We start from the raw sequence: 6,583 nt of genomic DNA on the forward strand, positions 1-6,583 counted from the left end.
TTTTGTCATTCATTTAATTAAAATAACTGCATTTTCATCACAAGTTTTAAGGTGGTTCTGGCTTAAAGCAAACCCAGACTATGTTTAAACTGCATACTCAAGTGACTCAAATCAGACAAAACCTAAATGGAATATATCTCTGGTAAGGTGTGCTGTCAGAGTAGTCACATGATAATTCATATATTTTGGTTTGTACAAAAAACATTGTGCCTGTCATCATTCAGGGAAACACCTTGCATGGTTTTGGTATGATTGTTGTACTGAGCATGCAGATTAACATTTTGGGACCTCATCACTGTTCACAATTAATTGCTCACAAATGCATGAGTAGAAAATGTACACAAAAACAATGTGTCTGACAAAAAGAAGAAGGCCTTGAATATGAATGCAGCTGTGCTGTGTTGCAAACATTTAAGAGGCATCTTACAAAGTGTTGTTTTTGAATTAGACAAAAAGGGAAATCACCAAAATGCAAGCAAATATCACTTGCTTGATTTACCTTTGTAGCACATGAAAGGCTTCCTGTCCGAACAGTTGAAAGCTTTCCATGTTATGTTTGTCATAGCTTCACAGATTTGGTCATCACCAATACTAGTTACTTGTGAGTTATTGAATGCAAGTGAGTTTCCATCTGACCAAGTCGTGACACTGCTTTGATTCTTACGCAGCCCTGACCAAAACTGAACCCACTCCTCTCCAGGCACATTCTTTAAAAGAGCACCTAAGTCCTCTTGATCATACACAGTTACCAATGAACTGTCATTGCTTTTACACTTGTTCAGTGAATCCGCCCAGTTCATTCTGTCTTCATCTTCATCACTGAAAAACGAAACCCTTCGCAGATGACTTCCAACTGTAAAGTCAAAAAGTCCTATAAAAATGAAAACAGAACAGGATCATATTTTTCATTTGCCCAACATATATAATGATAGAAATAACAAACATTATGAACAGCATGACTGTTAAATTAAGTAATTTAGGTTCAAAATATGACAAATATATTTCCCAGCTATAAAATAATAACCTTTTGCCTATTACATCTCTAAGGAATATTTCATTAATTTACAAGCTGTTACATGTAAAATAAGAACAGTGACACATCACATTCAGGGAAAAACATTAAAAGTGGCTTTCTTTTAATAGAACTATTTGAAGGCACTGCTCCTAAAATTCATCTTTTATGTCCACACACACACACACAACATGCAAGCCAAATCAAGACGACGATGGGGAAACCTACCTAATGACAGCACCAACAACACAGAGGTCATCATCAGCACGGTTAGGGATAGGCTCATACTGTAAAATGACTGGCTTAGAAAAAAAGCACAAAGATCATTTAAAAAACAAAGTGGAGTCCAAGTCAAAGGGCAATTATTCTCTGTGGCTCAAGAATTAATAAAAGTTTGATTCCCTGATTATTTACAATAACTTATCTGTAGCCAGACTTTGTTCAGACTTTGTTTGTTCAATAAATTAATCCAAATTGCATAAAGTCTCTTACCTGCTTCGGTCAGAGGCCCACTGCAGTCAGTGTTTTGTGTTAGGAACTCACTGGGTTCATATTTAAGAGCGATGGAAGGTAACTGAATGTGTACATAGGAAAAACAGTGACGCCTAGAGATTAATAGTTAACCAAAGCCTGTCCTGTAGGGCTAAATGGCAGTCACAATTGTTATAGAAATATTATATTTCCGTATATCAATCTTAACAAGTCCTGAAAACAAGAAACACAAAACTGATATATTTTAACAGTAGAAGACAGACTATTCCTGGATTGTTATAGTCATTAAATACTTGTAAGCTATTGATAAACCCCTTGTATTCAAAAGGATACAATTTTAACTAATTTTAGTCCTGGATAATAATCTGTGCTACAGCTACACATTCCTCTGAATTTAATTTATACAAATAATCTACACAAACCCATCATCATATGGGACTTTGATCATTACTAGCTATCTTTAACCACATCTGACCTTCTTCGTTCTATCTAAATGCGTAACTCACATTTTTCCATCTTAGCTTTGATTCAGCCACAAAGTCAAACTCCTCACATTAAGAATCTCTTTCTTAAGAGTGTCCTATAGGTCCAGGAAAGCAGCATTAACCTAGATTTTCCTAACTCCTGCTTGAGTTTGAACCTGGGACCTCATAGTTATAATTCAACAGTGCTAAGCATTGAGCCACTGCACTGTCTCATCTGAATAAGCATTATTCTATGAGCAATAGGGAACAGAGGAATTTTTGTAAAGTTGGTAAACATGTTATGGCCCTTTTTTTTCCCCCCTTTTCTTTCTCTTCTATAAATTTCCCATCAGATTAATTATGTTTTTAAACATCACATTTGGAGTTTATAACTTCAAATATCAAATTACTTGAATCAAATGTAATCTGTCACAAGGGACCGTTGTTTTCCCAGTCACTGGGCTTTACTCTCCCTTTCTTGAAGGCATTTGTTTCTGTTACTTCCTGTGTATTGTGCAGCATATTTTCTGTTGTGGGTCATGCATTGCATCTTGTTTCACAGTTAGTTACCAGTTCATCTATTTTCCACTGCAGTGTCCGCCACCTGTGTTTTTCGCTCATGTTTCTTGTTTCATGCCTTCAGCATTTCTGCCTTCTTCAGCTTTTGAAGCATTTTTCATAAATTATCTTTCAAGTTTTTGCTAACATCAATTTCCTCACTTTTTTATTAGCTTGGTTAATAAAGCTCACCTTCTACTCATCGAAACTTCCTTGCATGTTTTGCATTTGCTTCCTGTTGTTCCTGAACTCGGCAATATAGTTACACAGTACACGAGAGCTACATTTGTTTATTATTCAAATCATGAGACTGGGAGTAGAGTCGGCAGCAATTTACTGTAGGTGTCTATGAATAGCCCTGTGTGTCAGGAGAAGAAATGCAAATCGGGTTGCAGGTTTTGGTGAATATTTAACTCTGGACTTGTTGAGGGGTTTAAAACGTCAAGTATAGAAATTTTTCTGAGCTCTGCAAATTATTTTCACATATAATTTCACATCATATCGCAAACCCCAAACTTCACCATGTGCAGACTTGTCAATAGGTTACAAACTCTGCAGACTTATGTTCTGTGATCTTTTAAACAAGTGTTTTAGATGTGATTCAAATCTTAAGATGTACAGCATACAATGGCAATAGCCTGTTATGTAAAGCAGTTTAGGGTTACTGTAGCAGTATTAACTTGAAGAGAAAGCTAACTCAACCAATAGATGCTTGTGCCATATGAATTACATTTTGCATTTACAGTGTAAAACGTGTAACTTGGAGACGCCTAGAAACAGAACATGAAGTTTGCAGTATGGTGCCATTTAAACAATAAAATAATTTTTCATCTGGGCAAAGAAGAACATACAGAAATTGCTTTACTTGGCTGATCTTAGCCACTGAACTCTGAAATAAAGTATGTGGATCACCTGATGTTGCAAATCTCTTTAACATCCACATACATAAGGAAATGGAACAGAGCTACACCCATCACATGCATCTGCATGTAGCCTCGCATCTGAATTTCAAATAAGATCTGTAATCTTGCAAATATGTCTCGCTCGGTCCGATTTACTGCTAGCAGTAAGGCAGCTCACAAAAAGCGATTGTAGCTGGAAGCACAATGAACTGAAACACCTTTGTCCACATTGGAAGTACCCCAGGAACAGGCAGAAATCAAGTTTAAGAGATCAGATTGATTCTCACGTCACACCATAGCTGAATCCCTGCATTGCTGACAAAACAAAGTTTCACGATTAAAAGGGCACGCGTCGCCTCACATCACTACAATAGCAGCTCTGTAATATACAGTAAATTTCAATGCTTCAATGGACAGCATTCCTCAAGGATTCAAGCCCTAGCTCACATTTTTTTTCAGCTTTCATGCTGTGCATCATACAGCCTCACAATGCCACACTAACATGGTGGTGTTAGAAGAAATGGGATTAATGTTGTAATTCAGTAATTTGACAGCCTGTCATAATCACAAACATTTGTGCCTCTCTAGCACTGCTTGGCACATAGCTGAGCAGTAGTAGAAGGAAGTGAAATCCTGTGGTTGTATCAGTGCAGATGTTTAAGTCAGCACTGACATCATGAACATATTTGCATATTTCTGACTTGTGGGTGAAAGGAACAAGAACAGCATCATAATGAAATGCAAATGTTGGCTGCTACGTTTCTATCAGAACTCTAAATATGAAAAAGCACCTGTTAGATAAGCTCAGCAATGCAACACTGGTAGAGAGGCCCACTGAGAAGGAGAATAAATCTGGTTCTACAGCGCTGTGTAAGAAATACTTGTTTTCAGTTTATTAACTGAACTGAAAAGAAGGCTTTCTTTTAAAAGAAGAAACTATTGAAAGATGTCACTGGCATTATAAAATATTAGGATTTGAGCACATTTAACCTCCATAGTGTCATTACTGCGCACTCCATGTGCTCAGGTGCTAACTGTGCACTGACCTGTTTGGTTGTTTCAGCTGGACTCAGGAGGATCCAGTGCTTCCACAGTGACAGCTACCTCCTTTATTAAGTAATTAACAAGTATGTAAATTGGTTCCCCAATTAAGCCACAAAAATCTTAAAAACATGAACGTCTTTGTGTTGTGCATGAGCACTTTTCAAGAATGCGTGTGTGCATAAAAGAGAGAAAGATAGAGAGCGAGCACAAGAGAGAGGTGTCGAAATGCCGAGACAAACTGAAGCATACTCAGGCCAACTCGGTAAATGAGGACTCAGGCACGCTCCAAGGAAACCATGCCCAGTGTGAGTAGCTGCTACAATTTAAAAAATGGCTTTTTAACTATAATGTTGTTACACAACACTGTTAAGAAATCCATAGTTTCATCGATTCTAAGGGGGCAATTCTTGAAACAGAAAAGCAAAACTATCTCCATAAAACACCACAGGAACTCTCAGAGACACTCAGCGTTTATCAGTGCAATCTTTGGACGTGATTATATTCATGTTTTGATCGAAGTTGATATAAAGGCAGCACAAAAGGTGCAAAGCTTTGAGGTTCATGAAGCCAGGTCAAATGCTTCATTATTACTGAACAGATTCCACGTACCTGTGAGCAGTGCAGCAAGGTGCATGCTTGGCACTTTAGCCAAGGTCTAAATCTGATTCTTGGCGAGTATTGATGCGTATGCACCCACGGATTGTGTGCTTGAAGTGAGGTCAAATGCGCTTGGAGTACTCATGCTCTCTTCAAGTGTGTGCAAGTAAAACTTTGATACGCATGCACGCAGTTTGCTCTGCTGTCGAACCTCCCCCTCTGTAGGCGTGAGGCCGCAGTGACCCTGGGAACTGATGCAATAGTGGGGAAAGCTGGTAAAGGGAGAAAGCAGGTGAAGCAGTTTTGCCCACGTAAGTGCTGTGAGACATTTGCCCAAGACTTTGCTTTTAAGCCCTGCGTGTATATTTGTGTGTGTACCTATGTGTACTGCTCTATAAGGCAGGAATTGCACAGAGTTGCTGATTGCCGGCCAGTGAGTTCTGGCACTAAAATAGGAGACAGTGTAAGTGTTTTCAAATGTATGCGAAAGCCATCCACTTGGCTTCCTGTGTGATGTCCTTAATTTAGTATAAGTGTAGTACATTACTGTAAAGATCGATGGCTGTTAAAACTTGACTTATTAAGTTACCAGAAGCAACAGCAATCAAGAAGTGAAAACACTGCTTTTTCATATGTGTCTATTTGGGCTTGAGTTGGTTGTGTTAGCTAGTCCACTACTTTATTAAAGACTGACTCTGAATCTGGCACTAAATCTACGGTTTCCTTCAGTACACCTGAAAATGCCTGAACCTTTCTTTTTAGTTATCATCAGGTCAAAGCTCAACTTTGTCAAACAGTTGTCTTTATGACCAGATTGTTGTGACGTTGGTATCAACAGTACTGTGTATTTATTTAAGACTGTGGCTCAGAAGGTAAGGTAGAGCATGCCATACAATAATTGGCTGATTGTCATGGTCTGGGTAGTTCTTCCTTTTTTTTTTTTCTTTTTTTTGTTTCTGTGTTGTTGGCGTTTCCACCCCTAGGCGAAGAACAACACAAAATACAGTGGCAAACTGTCCTACCTTTGTGACTGTGAGGTAGAAGCATAGTCTGAAGGGTGTAGTTGGGTGGCAAACGGTCCTACCTACTTAAATTTGTGGAATTCTTGCATGACTGCAGAAATGTGCATAAACTACGTATGGTAGGGCGTTTTGCCAAATTAGGATGGTTTGTCACAACACCAGTGGCACCTGTGAGTAATTAGGCTATTTAAGACCAGTGCTCACAATCGTTCCTCGCCAGAACATCTGCTAACCCTAGTTAGTGAAGGCTGTCATAGTTCATAGATTTAAATCATAGTGCTACTGTGGACTCATTGTACTCTCTCCTGTTCTCACAGCAATTCTCCAGACATTACTCACCTAACCGCTATAGCTTTCTCCTGTTCAGTCCCTGGTCTGCTTGCAGTTTCTCTGTGTCACTCATCTCCCCGCCTCCCTGCCCTGCACTCTGGAAATTTCAGGATTTGTGTGTATTGACTCAGACCACCTCCCCTCTACGCTTTGCCTCCGCCT

General features: G+C 38.9%; 1 long non-coding RNA gene across 1 annotated transcript; it reads right to left on the reverse strand.

The window, feature by feature from the left end:
• Positions 1–805: 805 nt before the first annotated feature.
• Positions 806–1,558, reverse strand: LOC102208750 (uncharacterized). Its single transcript, XR_311504.1, has 3 exons — positions 1,505–1,558; positions 1,241–1,314; positions 806–871 (listed from the first exon to the last, which is right to left on the reverse strand). It is a non-coding gene; the product is annotated as an uncharacterized LOC102208750 (long non-coding RNA).
• Between the last annotated feature and the right edge of the window lie 5,025 nt (positions 1,559–6,583).

The sequence above is a fragment of the Pundamilia nyererei genome, unplaced genomic scaffold (genome assembly GCF_000239375.1).
Source record: "Pundamilia nyererei isolate P.nyererei 1_Seehausen unplaced genomic scaffold, PunNye1.0 scaffold00014, whole genome shotgun sequence".
Taxonomy (NCBI): Eukaryota; Metazoa; Chordata; class Actinopteri; order Cichliformes; family Cichlidae; genus Pundamilia; species Pundamilia nyererei.